This window comes from Protopterus annectens, chromosome 2.part0 (genome assembly GCF_019279795.1).
Source record: "Protopterus annectens isolate FY-2018-M chromosome 2.part0, PAN1.0, whole genome shotgun sequence".
In the NCBI taxonomy this organism is placed as follows: Eukaryota; Metazoa; Chordata; order Ceratodontiformes; family Protopteridae; genus Protopterus; species Protopterus annectens.
The window spans coordinates 259,728,491-259,750,210 of record NC_056728.1 but is presented as its reverse complement, the minus strand read 5'-3'; positions in this window follow the sequence as shown (position 1 = coordinate 259,750,210).

Genomic DNA, 21,720 nt, shown 5'->3' with positions numbered 1-21,720 from the left:
CCCCTGCTTATACTTGGAGAAAAGTAATATGGTTTGTCTTGCATTTGTTTCTGTATCTACTTCTGCTGGTATATAGTAAGTGTTGGTATCCTGCATGTTTTCAGTACTCTGAGATTCAGTATTTTGAGTTTCAGTCTTTTGAACTTTCAAGATTTTGGTCTCAGTCTTTTGAAATTCAAGATTTTGGGCTTTCAGTAGTAAGAATAACTGGGATAATTCCATAGATAATTTGAGGGGACCCATGCATCATGTAAAGCATTTAGGAGCTGCCTCTGTCCATTAGAAGTACAGGAGGCAGTCCTGGGGGAATTTTTCTGTTTCTCATCCATCGATTCAAGTTGAACTTGAATATGGATGGAGGAGAGCTTTGTTTTACGTGGATGGGGAGTCTGTTCCAGAGCAGCAGTAGCCTCCGCTAGATAAGCTTGTCTCTCCAAACCATTCTATTGATGCTGAAGAAGAAGTTTAAATCCCTAGTCTAAATAGTTCTGATGCAGTTTGACTTTGCTAATGTTCAGTAAATCCATCGGTATTGAGTCAGAGAATACCTTTTATGCCAGACATAAGTCACCTCTTAGCCGTCTACAGGATATCAAGTATAGTGACAGGTTCACAGTTTCATAGCTATATACTAGGCTAATGACCACCTGGGCCTTTATAAGCCTAGCTGTGCAATCCAACTCAAATATGTTCTTATGCATCATGGGTGTTTATTAGGAAGGGATATGTCAGAAAGTTTCTAAAGATTATATAGGGGGGTATGGTAGTTTGGGCATTGCTGTCTGCTTTTGTCTAACAGAGAGACAGGGGCAGACCCAGGGTGAATTTACAATTTCCCATCCATTTGTCAATGTTACGCTTAAATAGGATTAGGGATGGACTCTACTTGACATGGGATGGGGTGCCTTTTCCAGGACATGGGGATCCTCTGAGACACATATCTGTCTTGCCAACATGTTTTATTTATGTCACAAGCAAAATTTAAATATTTGTATCATGGTGCTGATGCCATTCATTTTGCAAATGTGCAAAAGGTCCATCAGAGCTGGATATGAGGATGTCTTTTATGCCAGGAATAGATTCCCTATCTGTAACCTGTAGTAGTCAGAGTATAGAGATAGGGCGTTAAGGTGGTCTGTAAAGGCAATGTGTTTATACCCTATATTCACCTGGTAAGGAACCTTTGTGAGTGTTACAACTCTTACTTATGTCTGGTCAGGTATGTGCTGAAGGGGGGCATTATACTTATTAACAGGTCTGATAAGGGCCAAATAATGTGTCACTATGATGCCCTTGGACCTGAATGCCATACCCTTACTTATAAATTGGGTGACATAGAATGATTTTCTTACTACCTTAGCCGCATGTTGGTCAAAAGTCAGATTACTATCTACATATGTTCCCAGATCCCGGACTACTGAGTCCTCTTAGGTATGTCTTATTGATGGAGTAATTAGCTTGGGTGGCAGTTTTCCCAAAAGGCACTATAGTGTATTTCTTGACATTGAGTTTTAGTACGTGACTTTGGCACCAATCATTTGTCTGTCTTAGATCCTCTTGAAAGATGTTTGTGTCATGGGTGGAATCTATGACAGCTCTCAATTTGCAGTACCTGCAAACCTGGTCTGCCAAAGGCCCTTGACATTGGCCTTTACCTCTCCAAAGAAAATGCCAAATAGAACAAATAGAAGCAGTCTGTACACAGAGCCGTGAGGTAGCCCCCTGGTGACTGGTCTCTTAGTGGATAAGGTAGTCCCAGTCCTGACTACTTGGGTCCTGTCTGAGCCAGCTAGCAATACAAAGAGTTATGTAGGGGTTTATTCCCAATTCAAGGAGTTTGTCATATACCTGAGTGGGGTATTGTATCGAATGCCTTAGCTAGGTCTAGGTAGGTGGTATGCACCATGCTTTGAGTCAGCCCATGTAGGACATATTTCATAGGCCTTGTATCTAACTATTGTTCGATTTACTTAGTATTTATTTTACCCTAAACATGCAAAACAGTCTGTCTGCAAAACTAATACTTTTTGTCTTTGAAATACTAATAGCTGACTCATATATGAGCACTCATTACTGTGTGAATCCCAGCTTTTTTCCACAGACATTGAGGCTCTGATATTTTGTGGATGGTTTCTTTCCCCGAGGTGATGCTAACTTGCAGTTCATATTTAAGCAATCGGCTTATGCGCATGCACCCCCCACACACACGCTTATGGGATGCAGGGGAGCTTGCTGCCTGCAGAAATACTTCTTCCAATCTTTCTACATTTCAAATGTTGTTTATATTTGAGTGACTTCTCCCCATTGTGATTGCAGTTTTGGTATTTGATCACAATGGAGTTAAAGACTTGTCAAGAAACTGTGCCACTCTAACTGACATATGTCTAAACAGTCTTGCACAACACAACAATCAAGTAGAGGGAAGGAGTCCTCTGCAAAAAAGATTAAAAAAATAACACTGCAATATTTGGTTGTGTAAGTGCCACTGCATCACTAATGGAATTTTCAACAATGGCATGCGTTTTTGTGGGTATCGGAGGATCACTGAGCTACTAGAAATAAAAGGTGATGAAAGACTACATTATATTCATTTTCCCCCATTGTTATTGTACTTTTCCATACAATACAGTTAAAGATGCAGGATCATAAAGCCATAATCAACTTGTTTTATGATTAAGGCAATGATATCAATAAATTCACTTCGAGAGAGAAGTGAAGCAGTGCTCAAGAGTTGAATCCTGACATCTTTGTTAAGAAGACTTAACAAGAGAGATGTGATTAGAGACACCCAATCATAATTCTTAAAAATGTGTAAGAGCAGAGAGTGTTTTACAACTTTGAAAGCTATAAAATACTTAGGGCTGTCATTCACACAGTGAGCAGAAGTGGTGTCCCACCAAAGAATGTTTTTACAATGTCTTTACAAGCTGTTAGACACTATTGCTCTTTTTGTGTGAGACTGGAATGTTTTACAGCTTTCACGGCTGTTTTATCTTCTTTCTGCTGTTCTGTGGTGGCTGTTTGGCTGGTGTTGACTGTTGTTAAACGCCTTTCATAGATCAGAATGATGCTTAGAAAAGTTCTCTTTTTCCTGAATTTGGAGTGCAGTCATGGTACTTCATACACTACTATATGTTGAGTTAGTGAGAATGAGCGGGCATTTCTAACTGCTGTGTTAATATTTGTATTTTCAGCAGGCAGTACTCATAGGGGCTGCAGCCGGTGTGAGAGGGATGTTTTGATTACAGAACCCCTGTTGCTGGTGGACTTGAATATTGCATACCTTGTGCTGCAGGCACAGATGAGCTGTCTCACAACGTCAAAACAAGTGCTATAGAGAATGTAATTCTGCATTTTGTCACTGTTATTTTCTTACTGATCATTTACTAAGTGTCAGCAGCCATGTTAATGAAAGTGTATAATAACAGCCTAATGCTCAGTAAGCTGCTGTTTCATCTGAATTAAAGTGATAATTTAGGTAACCATTTGATATGTTGAGATCTGCTAGAGCAAGTCCCAAAACATGGAGACTAAATGGCCGAAAAAATGACTTACATATACTAAGTTCAAGATGGCCATTTCTTGGACTATTCCATTTTCTCAGAGGTATGGCAATCTTGAAATAAGTATATATAAGTTTGGGGTGTGGAGGGGCCTTACCCTCTGCAAAGAAAGAAGTTTAAAGGAGAAGACTGATGTTCAAAATTTGCTCTTCTGCATCATTTTTGATCTTTTTTTTTTCTGCGTGCCATCACTGGGCATTTTGAGTGCCAACATTTCAAAAGGGAGTTGATAATTTATATATAATTTTCTCCTTTCTTCGTCCATCTGTACTCATAAATCACATATAAATCACATCCAACTACTGTAGCAACCCTTTGAACAGCCACTGCTATTCAGAGTTTAGCATGCAAGAATGAAACAGAATTAGATTGTTAGGTCTTTCTTCTCTCACATACTCACACAAAGAGACATACATACATCTAGAGAGAATCTGGAGTCAACAATCTGCCTAGCAAATATTTCTGGGAGGAAATTAGTGTACCTGGAGAAAAGTTATTCAAATAGGGATAATATAAAGAGTCCATAAAGAAAGTACACCAGGAAAGAACCAACTGAAAAACCTCATCCTGTGAAGCGACAGTCAACCTACTGCACCACCCTGACCTATTTTCTATTTAAGCACAAACATATAGAACTTATTAGAACTGAGTTATCCTTTGTGGTCTACTAGAAACAAGGCACAGTTAATAATTAGCACACTAAATCAAGACAGATTATTGAATTTCTTGGCCAGGAGCTGTTGTTACAAGTAATCACTGAAATGACGTATGCTTACACAAAAAACAATTGTACCCAAAATGTAATTACTAAATTCTTGAAACTGCAGAACACTGAAACATGCAGACATTTCAAAAGTTGCTTAATATTTAGCCATATTACATTATCTGTGACAGAAAAGTAATATTTTTTTTACTGTGTACAACTGTTGACACTTAGTAGAATATTAGCATGACTAATTTAACAAATAAATTAAAATAAAAAAAGAATGCTTTCTGAATGTCTTATGTTTTTGCATGAACTATGATCAGAGAATATTTTATTTTGATTCCACTGGTTTATTATTTTTGAAATAAATATGTCTCACAGCTTCAGGGCATTTTCTATTTATACATCATGCTGTCATTACCCATACTCATAAATGGGCCTTTGGGAAAAAAATGAGCTTGGTCTTTAGTATTTCCCTTCCAGTGCTGTTAGGTCCAATTCTTGGAAATGTCAGTTCCATTAACAACTTCCACATCATGTACTCTGTTAAATAAACTGTCAAGCAGTGTAACTATGACAACAATGAGCTTCCTAGCTGTCGGGCTGAATCCTATTGAATTGCCTCCTAACCTTTGTTCATATTTCAGTAAATATACCAGGGTAGCTACCCACTACAACCAGCAACTTATAAAGTCATCACTAAGAAGATCATAGCTATTAGATAAGGTAATGGGCTTTCCTTTGGTCCTGATGTCTAGGAATATTAGAAAACCTTGACTGTATAAACAGTAGACATAACAGTTATGTTGCAAATTTTGTTCTTGTTTTTCCCTTTTCTTTATCAAAATTCAATACTGCATGAAATGGTACTTTCTAATTATGCTTTTATTGAATAAATGGATAATGGTGTCTGACCAGAGTCTGATTTTAGACCTGGAGTACCACTTTAAGGAGATATGTAAATGTCAAAGTACAGAAAAGTCATAAATCCTTACATCAGCTTCTATACATCAACACTTCCCTTAATCGAATAGCAAAAATTGACAGTCCACTTACTGATAGGTAAAAAAAAAAACTCTTGCAGTAACACCAGATGTAGTCTTAAAAGTGATACTGTTAGGGAAAGGATGTTTGCCTAAGGTAATGTGTAGGACTGGGAAAGTGATAGGGTTAGCATACATGGATAAATATTGGCAGAGAGCTTTGCCCTTCTGCACCACCATATTCATGTATACATTAACCCAAATGCTAACCTTGTCCCCGCCTCTAATCTCAACCCTACACAGATCCTTATGAAACACCTATTCCCTGACAGTACAGCTATATCAGACACTAAGGCGCACCTCACATACATAATACACATGCACAACTAGGCCTTATGCTAACCCTACTCCGCAAACACTTGCATACACACTTCCACTCAGAATTCTGAAGTGCTTGGAATATCCTAAAGTTTTGTCATTACCACATGTACCCACATTCTGTAACTCAAAGCACATATTCTACATACATCCAACCAGTGGTATTCCTATATTTGATACACTCAGCATTTGCTAAAGAGTGCTAGTGATACAAAATAAGTAAATAAATAAACACAGAACTTCATTTTGTTGGCAAAGGCAGCAGTCAGCAAAATAAAACACACCCACTCTACAGATGAGAAAGTGGCCATTGCCAGATCTCTGGAGGCATATCACTAAAACACAAGTGAAATCTCACATTCTCAGTAAATATGAACACAGTGCTATTAGTGGTACATATAAATAGGATTAGTTATAAAGGAAAAAAAAGACATAAGAGTTTTAGTTCCTTGTATAGGTAGCCTCTTTATAGCAGGTCATAGTAGGTTACTAGGCTATTGATCCAGAGGTCATTTTAATTCTAGCCGTTTTATCCCAATGTGATACCATAGGTATTTATTAATGACTGCCCATGTCTAGGAGGGCTGTGGGTGCTATCCCCAGTAAGAATTTATGGTGATCTATCCATTCTTCCAGGTTCCTTTTGAACAGTATCATAGAGGTGCTCTGCTTCACATGAATTGGCAGTCTATTCCAAAGATGGGGCAGTACTGGGAGAAAAATCTGTTCCTCCAGCATGTCCTATTCAAGCTGCAGGCCATATTTAGGTCCCTGGAACAGGTAGCTGTAGTCCTGTTTGATTTACAGATGTGAAGCAAATTCATTAAGTTTGGGTCAGAGATTGGTCTGTAAGCCAGGCATAAGTCTCCCATAAGAAGTCTATATAATACTTAGTATAGTGACAATGACTTTATTTGACCTGTGTAAAGCATGTGCTGGAGTCCCTTGATCTTCTTAGTTAGAAACGTCTGAGGTCTCTCCAATTGCTGCAGGTACTTTATACAGTACATGCCAGAAAGGGGCATTATACTCAGTTATAGGCCTGATTAGTGATGAGTATAGAGGGGTTATAACATTCTTTGCTCTAGAGGTGATGCCATTGCTAATCAAATGTGCTACATAGAAAGCCTTCCTTACTACAGTAGACATATGGTGGTCAAAGTTAAGCTCACAGTCTACTTGTGATCCCAAATCTCTTACCACTTCGTAGGTACATTGAGTATTGTTGTTAATTTGATGGTGTGAAGGGACATTGTTTTTACCGAAGGGAAAGATGAAGCATTTCTTTCCATTCAGTTTGAGACCATGACTAAGACATTAGTCATTGGTCTGCATAAAACCCCCCCTGAAGTATACTGATATCACTTGAGGATTCAGTAATTGCACCCAGTTTGCAGTTATCCACAAACTTGGTCAACCACAGCCCATTAGTATTGGCCTGAACTTCTGAGAAGTATATACCAAACAGTATGGGGCCCAGCACTTACCCTTGTGGCACCCCGCTGGTGACAGGTCTGCTGGTTGATGTGCAGTCACCCACTTTAATAGTGTGTGACCAGGTAGTGATCCACTTGGCAACCCATTTTAAAACAAAGGGGTTTACATTCAGTTTGCTAAGTTTATCAGTAATGCCTGAGTGTGGAATTATGTCAAAGGCCTTTGCCAAGTCAAGGTATGCTGTGTGCACAGATTTGTCCTTATCAATGGCCCTGGTCAAATTTTTGAAGAAATCCATTAGGTTTAATAGGCAGGATCTGTCCTTGATGAAGCTGAATTGGGTTGGATCCAGGGTTTGGAGGTCACCCATGTCTTTATGTATGAGGTTCATGATGATATGTTCCATGGCTTTACAGATGAGGCTGGTCAGACATATGTGTCTATAATTCCCTGGGTCTGTTGTTGCTAAGCCTCCTTTATGGAGGGGACTGTCTTGTTTTACAACTGAAGATGAACAAGTGGGGTAGTTCATGTATCCTTTATAACAGAAAAACATCAGGATGGATAGCAACAGTACAAAATATAAACAAACTGATTAAATGACAGACTACACAGACATGCATGCTTACATCTCAACAGCTTACTACAAAATGGCAGTCAGGCTCACACGTGCTCAGCATTTATACACATGTGCAAGTCCATGGAAAGATTCTTAAAGGCATACATACATACTGATCTACATCCTCCCTCTTTACTGAGTTGCCCACAATAAAATGATATAGGAAAAAGAAATGCAATTATACAGAAACTAAGAAATGAACACAACTTTCATGTCCAAGTTGCTGTGTATCTGGAACATGGTCTGGAAATGCGACCCAGTCTAGTAATATAGCAATCAGAACTGGGTTTAGCAACAGGGACAGTCATTGGTGAACAAACAGTTTCAGGAGTTTCGGGAATCTTTTCAGGAACAGGGATATTTGCTGGAATGTCCTCTGGAAATGGAACACCGAATAACTCACTCTGAGATCTAGAGTCTTTCTCACAGACTATATGCTGCAATACAGGCTCAGACACCAGTACTAAATGTTTCTGATTCTGCCTAAATTCAACTCCTTGTGATTCCATAATGTATGATGTTGGCTCTGGACATACACTTTTCATGACTCCAATCTGATCAAAACCTTTGGATGTCTCCATCCTCACTATCTCCCCTTCTTGTAATGGATTGAGTGCTTCTGGGATAAGCACTTTGTCAACAAATGGGCTTTTACTGATCTGTTGTTCTTGACACATGGAATCAATAGATTACTAATAATTAGTAGTGTTGTTCTGATTTGTCTCAACAGAAAAGTGTCTGTGCAGGTGAACCAAGATGTTTATTACAAGAAATATTTCTGAGATTCAAGAGAGTCAGAAAAACATCACTCATGTCTCATTTTGACTTCTCTAATAATGTTTTGCACTTTGAACTGCATGTTCTGCCAAACCATTTGACTGTGGGTACTCAGGGCTGCTTGTAACATGAATAAAGTCCACCCTTCAGCAAAACTCTTGAAATGCTGGCTTGTAAATGGTGTACCATTGTTATAAAGAAACAAAATAAGGCACAATGTTCTGTTCACAGTATACGCATAGAACATGCACTGGCACGAAAATGCTCCGATCCTTGTATTTATTAGTGAAAATAAAATTTAAAAACAATAGCCCTTTTCATACAAAAGGTTTACTCTGCTTCCTCGAGTTGTGCGTGGTGACATCATAGTCCGCTCATTCTTTCCACTCACATCAGGCTGACTAATCAAATCTATAAGCTGGGTCAGTTCTCCCTTTATAATGGCCATCTCGGATTGGAGTTTGTGGATATCATCCCTTGTTTTCGTAGTTGTCTAGTGGGCATGGATTCCTTGGACGAATTGCCCTCTATTTTTTCCCCTAGAAGGGATGATAAGTTCTAGCCATTGTTTTATTAGTTATTTATTTTTATTTATATGTCTTTGTTTACCAAGAAATTCCAAATGGGTAATGCCCATTTTCAGTGGAGACAAGGAGAAAAGTTCCATTTGTTCACATCGCATTGTACTAAGTTCCAGTTAAACAGAGTAGCTACATTTCTATTTACATTTGTACACAAACAGTAGTTACATTTATACATTCTAAGATTTTACTAAGGTAGAAGTTACTAAAGAGAAAGCCCACATGCAATTTAGTGGATTGTACAGACAGCAGTTATGCACAAAAATAGTTTTGTCCTTTCAGTGAGAGGGTGAGTATATTCTGTTTAAGGAGAGTATTTGGGGATTATTGTATGGTGAACACAAAATATTAACCTGGAAATGAGCATGTGCAGGACCAGGATTAGTTAAGATGTTGTTTAAGTAGTGTTTAGCAATGTATTGGGAGTAGAGCAAGTTTCCTGCAACATTATTTGACTTATTTGTAAGTAATAAGAATTTGTTACTAGAGTGGTGGTCCCTTGCTGGACAGTAGGTCAGTAATTAGTTATGCAGTCCGGGGCATTTTTCTGGATGATGAATGAGTTTGTGAGCTGTAGTTAGTCGTGAATATGTTAGGTAGTTGTGTAGTTCAAGCCAGTTTAATTGCTTTAAGCAATAACAATGGTGGGTCCTATGAGGGAGACTGGTGGCAAATGTAACTAATTTACTGTAGCAGAAGCCAAGTTTCTTTCTTTGAGTATTGTCTAAGTTTGTTAGGATTAGAGTGGCATATAAGAGACCTGGCAATAAGAAGGTGGTGCCAGAGGGTTTTTTTTTCTCGTAGTATCTGTAAGGAATCCATTGATCCTATAAAGGGAGCCTAATTTCTGGTGAGTAGATTTAATGGTGTACAGCATATGCTAGTCATATTTGAGATTGTCATCTATTATAATGCCTAGAGGTTTACTGTGAGTTACAATTTCAATGACAGCATTATTTGCTTACTTAATGGTAATAAATTGCTTTTGATTTTGACAACTTTTGAGGTAAAAAGAATTAGCTTAGTTTTCTTGGGTTTCACTTAGTTTTCTTGTAGTTATGATCTGCGTGTATAATTATTTCTTGCATGACTGACACATCCATTTTCAGATGTGTTTTGCATACAACCTAAGTTACAGTTCTCACCTTGTTGTACTTTTTTTAAGCACATTGTTCAATAATGCCAGAGCATGTGCACTGGACAGATGTGGCATGTGACAGTTGAACCAATGGATGAAGCACAACTGATCAAATCTGATCTGTGATAGTGATATGAAAAATGTATGTTTTAATGACAGAAGATAACCGGAGAGGTGTGGTATGTCAGGTTTTACCATGTTATTACCTCTGTGATAGTGGAGACCTCTGAATTATAATATATATAGTGAGTGGCAGTGAGGGCATACAGCCTGCTTGGAGATGGAGGAAGAGCTCTACCCTTACTTAAAGTTTAAGTTTGTACTGGGCTTTTGATGTTTTTTCTTTCAGCAAGTCTTTTTTTTTCTGTGTCATTGTCTTTTAAGTGATAACTTCACAGCTCTTCCCTCAGTGAGGCAGACTATATGAATGGCTTACAGCCAGTAGTGTGAAGAGCTGGAATGGGAGAATTTAGTTTTGCCTGTTTCATTTTTAAGAAAATAAACAATTACATATAAAAAATATATAATACAGGGCTGGATTCCAGAGCAGGTAATTTTGGCACTGCAATCATGAGTGCATCACAGCACATTGTTTTGTATTCATTAAAAGGCACTGCACATCTTGTAGAACTGCCAAACAAAAATAAACAGCAAAGTATGCTAATGAAAGCATAATCACGTGAATTACATTATAATGACCCAATCCAATATGACAAAGCCATTCAGGAAGCTACAAATGAATTGTGTAGAGATGGTGTAGCCTTTTATCGTGAACACCAAAACCTATTCGAATACAGCCACCATCACACTTGGGAAAAAAAATATAATGTTAGGGGGTGCTGCTTTCTTGCATGTGTATGTGCAACAGGCTCCCATCTATGCTGCTGATAGACCTTGTCTAACGAGAAGAAGGGTGTTCAGACCCCATTTAATGTATCATGACCTGCATGATATTGAAATAGTAGAGCAATCAGGGTTGATAGGGAAACACTACAAGGACTCTGCAACCTCTGTCGTCCCCACCTTAGACCCAGGGGAAATTCAGGATAACCTATGTATGTGCAGCATTAAGGATATTAGCAACTGCTGCATTCCAGAGACCTACAGGAGATACACTAAGGGTGTCACAGGCCTCAGCTTTAAGAATATTTCACCAATATCTAAATGCTATGCTACAACATGCAAGGGAGCACATCTGTTTTCCATGCACACCAGAGGAGAGAGCAAGAACAATGCAGGAATTCTGTGCTGAAGCACAATTTCCTGAAATCTTGGGGGCCATAGACTGCACTCACATAGAAATAAAAGCCCCATCTGGTGAACAGGAAAGGACATTCATCAACAGGAAGGGGTTCACTCAATCAACTGCCAGGTTGTCTATAATGTCCGAAGGATCATCCTTAGTGTCTGTGCAGCAACCTAAGCAGTTATCACAACTCACGCATATGGCACACCTCGTGGCTTTACACAAGGTTTGCTAGGAGTGATGTTCCATAAGACTATCTTCTGGGTGATGTATGTTATGCACTGGAACTGTTGCCCATGACACCAGTCAGAAATGCACACACACCCAAGAAGAAGGATAGAATGATACCCATGCTCCAACTAGGCACATCATAGAGCATGTATTTGACATGCTGAAGTTACAGTTCTGCTGTCTAGATGCATTAGGGGATACCCTGCAGTGTGACCCAGGCACCTGTACAGAAATTCTCACAGTCTGTGCCATGTTGCACAATATCTTGAAGAAACAGCTGCAGCAGGGACAGCAAGGGCCAAGACCACACATTCCTGGAGCACTGGCAGGAGCAGCACCTCCTGCACATACAGACAAGGAATCTGATGGGGAACCTCCAGCTGCAGAGGGAGTTGGCAGAAGTGGGCATACACAATATGCTCTTGTCCTGGCCAAGAGGCAAAGGATAGCACACAAACTCACCAAGTAAGACTCAATGGTCAGAGATCATATCCAGCAACTCAGAGGCAAATGATAGGATACACACACACACTCACCAGAGAAGGAATACATATAACAACATAAGCACATACAAATATTAAAAGTGATTTTATTATATTAAAAGGAATGAAAGCGCTAATCTGACTCCTGTTTTTTATGGACTACACTCACACAGTGGTGAATTTATAATTAAAAGTGATGTCATCTAGTGTCCACAGACATTGCATATCCATGTAATGTCTATGTACAGATAGCATCAGACAGAGACAGCCCCAAAGCACAAGACTGCTAAATGCGGTAATGTCAAGGTAGTTGTGGAAGTTGTAGTACATGATGAAATGTGTGAAAGATAAGCTACCTGCATACTGCCTGTTTCATACCTATCCACACTGTGCATCACACATAAAACCCTAAGCCAAACATAAATGAACAAAACCCATGGCACAGTCATAATCATTGTCACGGGGGGGGGGTGCAGTAGGCCAAGGGTAACACCAAATTCAGGTGACCCCAGGAGGACACTGCCTAATCCAGTGTGTCACTCATTCTATCCGATGAATCATTCACATGGTTGAGGCAGTCATGAAATCGCAAATGATGACACAATACTGTGAAGTAGACGTACTTACATGGACAGCACAACAAGAACTGCTATATGTGCAGTACAGCAGCAGTAACATTTTAAAATTGCATACATCGCAAAAGATTTTTTTTCCATTTCATATTGAAATACACTCAAAATATGAACAATGTAAGCAGTGTATGTAGAAGACAAGCATAACTTATGAAATACTGCTGTGATTTGTAGAACAATCTCCTCCGTGTAACTGGCAACAATCCTTTGTCTGTATCCATCAGACTCCCTTCCTTTCACTTCCTTAGCTGCACCATTACCTCTCTATACTGTAGATTCAGTCCTCTGAGAACTGTGAAAATGCAAATGAGGTATGAAATCATTAGCATTTCTGAATATCAAAAAAAAATCTTTTGGTGTTAGGGATGTAAACATGGTATAGGTAGCCACATGATCACATGCACATACCCTAGGACTACAGGGAGGCGCAACAACAATTGTTAGCTGCCAATGGCTTGTTACTGTTTCTATGCTGTCTTCAACAACAAGCAATACCAATCTACAGCAACAAGCAATACTGAAGTGACTATTCCCTCTGAAGTGTTTGTATCATGCAATGTAGGCTTATGATAGAAAGGTGTAAACACCTTGAGAGCTATGAGAACAACCTTAATATCACTGACATCCTTGTAAGAGAACACTGCCCATCCCCTGCTTAAAACCTGTCTGAAATGCTTAGCAGCTGTATTACACAGAGAAACAAAGATGCAAATAAATGACCATGACATTGCATTTCTGTAGTTAAGCTGAGAGGAGATGTTCAGAAAATAAGAGAAGAAGCAGCTGGCAGTGTTGGCCAACTGACAGTAAAATGGTGTGGAATTTTATTACTGTAAAGTGGTTTACATTAAAATCTCAACGTTAAAAAATGTATTTAACATCAAAAGACAATGTCAAATTCATGCATAATAATTAGGTGAAAATGTCGAATCTGATGAATGAATTCAGCAGATTCGACATTTTCACTGAATATCGAATGGGATGTCTGCATAGGTGCTAAGGTAAGTCTAGGTCCAATCCTGGAAGTCACTTTTTTTGCAGTGATCAAACCCCCCTTCACCCCTCCACATCCCCAGCTAATTATTGTATATATTCCAACTCTGAGATCGCATTACAGTGAGAAAATGGATGAATTTTCCAATCCTCATGTAGGTTCATAGGTTCATAGGTTCATACTAGGCTATTTGCCCTAGGGCATTTATAAGCCTAGCCAGAGTGTGTTTGGCTTTCACCACCCATTTTAAATTAATTTTGCTATGCCCTTTTTCAAGGTTAGTATACTGTGCCTCTGTCTAACAGTGACACAGAAGTGATACCCGGGGTAAACCTACGATCTCCCATCCACTCATTAAGATTCCTGTTGAAGAGAGTCAGTGAGGGACTCTGCCTAACCTCGACTGGGATTTTATTCCAGAGTGAAGGGAGCCTCTGGGTTATGAATCTGTCCCTCCAGCATGTCCTATTTATTTCAGTGCTGAGGTTCAAGTCTCTCGAACGTGTAGCTCGATGGGATTTGGATTTTCTGAGGTGCAGCATGTCCATTAATTCCGGGTTGGGCATGGCTTTATACGTCAGGCACAGATCGCCTCTGAGCAGGCGGTATGCCACTGAGTAGAGCTGGAGTTTCTTTAACCAGGCAGCATATGGCATCTATTTGAGCCCTTTGATCCTCTTGGTGAGGTACTTTTGGGGTCTTTCCAGTTGCTGCAGGTGTCTGGTAAGGTACATCCCAAAAGGGGCATTGTACTCAATTATGGGCCTGATGAGGGATGAGTAAAGAGGCATGATGACCTCCCCTGATCTAGATGTGAATCCCTTCATGATTAGGTGGGCTATATAAAATGTTTTTCTAACCACTTTGGCCACGTGGTTGTCAAATGAGAGATTGCTATCAACTTGGGTCCCCAGGTCCCTAATTACTTCTTTTGTACTTAATGGATTACCACCTATGTGGTAATTTGTGGGCACTTTGTTTTTGCCAAAGGGGATGACTATACACTTTTTGACGTTTAGCTTGAGGCCATGGCTCTGGCACCAGTTGTCTGTTTCTATGAGGCCCTTTTGGAGGATGCTTGTGTTGGCTGGAGAGTCGATTATGGCGCCCAGTTTGCAGTCATCTAAGAACTTGGTCAGCCACAGTCCTTCTGTGTTGGCCTGTACCTCCGAGAAATATATACCGGACAAGAGAGGTCCCAGGACTGAGCCTTGTGGGATGTCACTTGTAACTGGTTTGGAGTCTGACATGGCTCCACCAATTCTAACCATGTGGGTTCTGTCCTTGAGCCAGTTTGCAATCCATCTAGTGATATAGGGGTTTATATTAAAGCTGGTGAGCTTATCTATAATGCCTGAGTGGGGTATTGTATCAAAGGCTTTTGCGAGGTCCAGGTAGGCTGTGTGGACCACCTTCCCCTTGTCAATGGCCTTGGTGACTGTTTCAAAGAAATCAATCAGGTTTAAGAGGCAGGATCTGCCCTTAACAAAGCCAAACTGGGTAGGATCCAGTGTCTGTAGGTCCCCAATATCTTTATTTATGAGGTCAATGATGATCCTTTCCATAGCTTTGCAGACCAGGCTAGTCCGGCTTATGGGGCGATAGTTTCCAGGAACCGTTGAGGCACCACCTTTATGGAGAGGGACCACTGTTGCTGTACGCCACTCTTTGTGTACATATCCTGTAGTAAGGCTGAGATTGAACAGTAGTTTTATGTTTGGGTTAACTCTTCTTGGAGTTCATGTAGGACGCAGCCCGGGACACCGTCTGATCCCACTGATGCTGTGTTTTTTGCTTTGGAGAGGGCAGATCTTACCTGAGCATCTGAGATGTCAGGGAGGCAGCACTCTGCTGGGATAGATATTTGCCCTTTTGGTGGGGGGGGGAGTTTGCACTGAACCTGTCAGCTAGGATGTTGGCAATGTCTGTGGGTTCGGTGTATTTTTTGTCATTTTGGACTAATTCTGAGCATATCTGGGAATTCCCACCCAGGTTCCTAACATAACTAAAGAAAGCCTTGTGATTATCCTTAGTGTCCTGTGCAATTTTTCTCTCAAAGCTGGCCTTAGACGATTTTATGAGTGCCCATAGTTTTTTGCTAATACTGATCAGAGATGCCTTCCCTTTTTGGGATTTTGCTCTATCATGTAGTAGCTTCCTCCTACTATTGTATAGTTTGTTTATGGCTGGGGTCCACCAGACAGGACATCTGCCTTTGGAGGATTGGGTCTTGATTTTATTTGGGATTGCATGATCCATGCATTCCTGAAGGTGTTCATAGAATGCGTTTATAAAGGATTCTGTGGTCTGGGCCGTATTTTCCACAGGCCCGGGGGCTTTGAAGGATTCCATCTCGGTTTTGAGGAGTGTGAAATTTGCTTTAGAGAAGTTTTTCACTGTGGTTTTCAGGGCAGGGGGTGGAGTCGGGATGTGAATATCCAGTGAGATTAGTTTATTGTCTGATCTTACCAGTGAGGGATACACTTCTGGTCTGGAGCATAGAGTCCCCATGTTGGTGATGATCAGGTCTAGTATGTTTTCCCCTCTTGTGGGAGTGGTAACAACTTGTTCCATAGCATTTGAGTTTATAAATTCTAGGAACCTTTGGGCTAGGGTGTTGGAGCTAGAGTAATGCTCCCAGTCTATGTTTGGGTAGTTGAAGTCGCCCAATATAATGGTGTTTTGAGAGACCTTCATATTTTCCAGTGTTCTCAGGAAGGCCAAGTGGGGTTCCTGGGTTTGGGAGGGTGGTCTGTAGCAGGCTAAAAACTGGAAGGCAGTTTTACCCACTGTTAGTTGCACATGGATAGTCTCTGATGCTTCGTGCTGTGCCACCAACCTGGAGGTGTGGGTATCTTTGACGGATATTGATACTCCCCCTCCTTTTGTGGTTCGGTCCAAGTTTTGGGGCCGAAAAGCGTGGTATGAGGTATAACCTGGTAGTGCTGGGGTGCTCTCGGGGCCCTTGAACCAGGTTTCTGTTACTGCACAGATATCAATGTTCTCCATGCTAAGGAGAGTTTCGAGTGCATGCATCTTGAGGTTTAGACTTCTGGCGTTGAGCAGCATTACTCTTAGTTTCTTATCCCTTGTGATACCTATGGAGATGGGTTTGTCTTTTGAGCCTTGCCTAAAAAAGGCACTATGGGGGTAGCAAGAGCCTTTGACAATATCCGAAAGCCCAGGGGTGACAGGTGCAAGCCGTCCCTAGCGAAGCATCATGGCTTGTCGAGCATGTCATCCCAGGCTGACAGGCATTGGATCCCCTTTGAATGACACCAATACTTAAACCAATTGTTGAAATTGATCATCTTGTCTTCATATTGTGGCATCATTCTTGGTGAGGGTAAAATGCTACTCAAGGTCAGGGTCATACCGGCCTGGGCTACATGCTCAGAGAGCTCCTCTATGTCTCTTTTCATGTAGTCCAGGGAGGTACGTCTCAGGTCATTCACACCAGCATGGACAATGACTGAGTCATATTTGTACTTGCCTTGGAGTGACCTGAGTGCTTGTGTTATGTGGCGGATCCTAGCGCCCCACAGGCAGCTCACCGTGACCTTCTCCTTGTTCAGCCTGGTGAGCAGGACGTCAGTGTGCCTGACGATAGAGTCACCTATTACAAGTGTATCAGGTGTGTTGTTTAGCCTTAAGGGCTGTGACTGTTCGGCACACTGGCTTTGTGAGCTATGTGTTGCACGTGTTTTGTTTTGGGGTAGCGGTTGCTTGGGTGTCTGCTTTGGAGGTCTCTGCTGCTTAGGCAGATTTTTATTTAGAGCCTCCGAGTATGTTTTTTTGTGTTTATGTGTTTGGTTTGCTGTCATGGTAGGTCTATGTGAGACTGGAATTGTAGTGAGTGTGGTTTCCTTCTCCTCCTGACTGGTTTCACCATTACTGAGTTGAGAGATCTTAGCCTCCAGTATGGCTATATGGTTGCATCTCTCACATGTGTTGGAATTTGTTGGGAGGAGGAGCGGGTTGTCTGTGTACATGAGGCAGTTGTAACATTGCCTCAAGATTCCCAGATTCACCAGCTGGACCGGAGAGGAGATTGGCAACTGACCTTTGGACATGCTAGAATAGTATTGGGAATTCCTTTATAATTGAAAAAAAGGGCCAATGGGGAACGAGGTACTCAAGGGGAGTTTGTGAGGGTGTAGTGCTTTTAATATTTTAGTGCTGACTTATATAATTGCTTTAGTGAGCAAGTGCCAGGTAACTTAAATGCAATGTACGGCAATCTCAACTCATAACATCAAGCTCATATCACAGAATGCACAGTGGCATCCGCTGATAAGGACTTTCGGTCAATTAACGTTCAGCAACACGGGAATCGGTCAATTGCCATTCGACGTACCCATGTTCTCAGAACCTACATTCTAGATTTTGATAGTAAATCCTGTAAAGTATTGGTCAATATGACATTGATCTAGACATGTTCAAGCAAATGAAAAAGTAACATTTTTCTAGCCCTTTGTTGGTGGCAAGGAGGGATAAGAAACACAACCGAGCATGTGTTGTTATTCCACTGAGCTGAGCATTCAATTCCAGGTAGTGTGGTATATGAGAGTCAATGCATATTTTCTGAGCATATGATCAGGTTGTATCACACACAGATCTAGGAAACTTCACAATCCTACCTTTTCATATTTATTACCTTACATGTGTTACTACTCACAATTGTTTATTACTTATTTTTTCCTTTTTATGTGTTCCTCATTTGCATGCATTTTAGTACAGAGTTTACAGCTCGAGGTACAAGCTGAAAAGTGTAACTGGTCTTGCCATCAGTATTACATTTCACATTCACATAGGTGTGCTTTGCTATAGCACTCTGAAGAATAGTAAGATGAAATTGCTTTGTGTGGAATATAAATTGTTACATATGTTCTTTTTCCTGTGTAATAGCAGCATTGCTTAACAAAGCACAAACAGGAAGAACACAGTTGAAGGAAACTGAACAACTTCATTACTGCAGTTTTCATTAGTGCAAATATTTTTGTCATCACTGTGTGGTACTGCTAATGAGCGAGTATGTGCACTTGCTGTATACCTCTTTTTGTGGCAGAAAACTGTTCCTGCATCTATCATCCAGAAAGCGCTTCCAAAGCATACATTGCAGAACTACGACATTCAGGAACAGCTTCTTCCCTAATGTCATCAGACTGCTGAACTCTAGTAACCACTACACTCCATGATGTCCATATGGGTCAGTAGAAACTGTCTCAAATTGTGCATTAACCTGGTTACCAGTCTCATCTAATACTTACTGCAATATTCACCATGACTGTAACTTATGGGCCATCTAGGGCAGTAGCAATGCAGTTAAATATCTCTTCTTTCAGTGCAATACATGTTGCAAATTTGTCAATTAACCATAATGTACTATTCTAAGATCCACAGTGTAATACTCTAATGTTCACAGTGCAATACTCAAATGTCTCTTTCTGTGCAAGGATCAATGCAATGTCTTAATTAAGTACCTGTGCAATACTAAAGTCTCATGCAAGTAAGTGTTCACTTCAAACATGTTAAAATATATTTCTAATTATGTGCAATATTAGTCTATCTACATGCATATCTGTGATGTAATAATTAGGTGTTATATGTGTAAATGTCTGTGAAAATAGTCAACATGTTGTCTGCACATTGAGTCCAGAGACAGTTTTTGCACTTGTGTGATTTCTGAATGACAATAAAGTTTACTTTGACTTTGACTTTGAAATGGAGTGACTTTGAACCCTTAACACAGATTCTCTGGGTTTCAAATCTATACAGTATAAAGGGACTGCAGAAATTATTACTCCAGATATAAGAATCACTGTTATAATAACTTTATATGCTTTTTGTTACTGTTTCTTGCCTTGTACATTTGCTTGTTGCTGACTGTTGCACAATCAAGCTTACCTGCTTAATGAAAAAAGTGGAAAATGTTATTTGGGCAGCCTTCTGTAAAGCAAACAGGCATAGTGGCAATGTGCTATGGCAAAACCTAGTCAGTTGTTGCCATCACCTGCAGTAGTCCGGTTATCTTCACGCAAAGGTGCTTAAACATGCTGTGGTGTTGGAATACAGAGTAAAGGCAGAATAAAGACAATACTTTACAACAGTTACTTAAAGAGTTCTTTGACTACAGGATGCAACAGAGTGGAATTTCCTCTGTGAAGTGTTCACACAAATCTGTTGTCTGAAGATTACTGTTGGGCCATAGCATCAAGTCTTCAAGTCCCGATTTATGTCAAATTATGTCTTACATGATTTTATACTTCTATGATATGTTAATGACATACACCTAAATTTACCCCAGTAAAAACCTCTCATGAGCAGATTTTGAATACTGTTGCAAAAGAGCATCTGCAAATACATCCAAGCCCATAAGAACAAATTAAACCACCCTTACTCTACCCATGTCAGCATCAGTTTTGCCTGTCCTACAGCTTCTTCATCTGAGGATACACCACAGAGATGTATATTAATGATACATTACAGCACCCTTTCATATGTGTCTCTAACTTCATTCCTTCTCTCTCACCCCTTTGTACCATTGACTATTCATTAGGCTGATGGATGTAAATGTCATGTTATGGCATTTTCTGTCCACATTACTTTGCTAAAGCATAAAACCTGTATCTTCCTTTGGTTAAATAGGGTATTTATGTTCCTTCAAAGGTGTGATTTTTGACATATATGAAGAAGGATTTCCTTGGTGAGGTTTAGAGATAATGATCAAGTCCATAAACTGAATTTTTTCATCTTGCACCCCCACAACCCCCAATGTGGGGGGCTGCACCCCCACACCCCCACACCCCCCTAACTAAAGATACCAACTCTGAGATCACACTACAGTGGGGAAAGGGCAAATCCCTAATGATGGTCCACTGTTTTTTGCCCTGGGAAAAATTTTGATGAAATGATCATTCAACATAATACAGTTTCATTTAATTGGGTTCGATAAAGAGATGTTTGGGGAACAGTGCTTTTGATAAATTGATAGGAACCTGGATTTTCTCCACTAAGTATTGCCCAGAGTGCTGACAGCTGTGCATCACCACTAAGCTTGTTTGTGATGCAGAAGGCACACCAAATGTAAGGTTTCACTCTTTCCTTCAGCAGGGAACTGTGTTTGCTCACAGAGTACCATTGGACAAATGGGCAAGGCAATCAGAACATTTCATTTTTGACTTGAGCTTTGGAGCTCACGTGAATAGGTATAATAAAACATGTGGAGCACCACTGAATACTGCTAAACACTGGTACTTCACAGTCCCATTTCCACACATCAAAGTATTATCACACATGCATTAACACTTTGCCAACCTTCACCCAAATGCATTTCTCAGCATTGAGCATTGGTAGAGATTTTGCACACAAATAAGTATTGTTGCTGAATGATATTACTTCATCACATGGAAGTTGAGTAATGTACTGATGTGAAATGCAGTGAACTGTGTGGTTAATTGACCACCTCATTCTGCACAGTTGGCTCTGTCCTGCAGCACTGAAACTTACAAATTATATACAACCATATACATTCTTGACATACAGAAATCATCATTTTTATCCATCCTGCTTTGGAACATTAAGTATTTCTTACTATTTACTGACCATATTACCCATGCATGAGCACATACCATAGATAATATCAATACTATTCCTTAAGATTTACATAACATCATTATAACCTGATAATTTATGAATGATTCATTTGTCAATCCTGTGTTTTATAAGTGTGTGTGTGTGTGTGTGTGTGTGTGTGTCTCATATACACAATACAGGTAGGATCAGATCACTCTCAGTTCTGCAGTATACATTAATGGCAGCATATCTGTCACAGGCCAGTAGTATGTATGTATTGTTGACCATAATATTGACCTTTGCCTGTCATAGCAACGAATATGGATTTGCAAAATAAATAAACAATCATATGAAGTACAGCGATAAAAACATAGAATT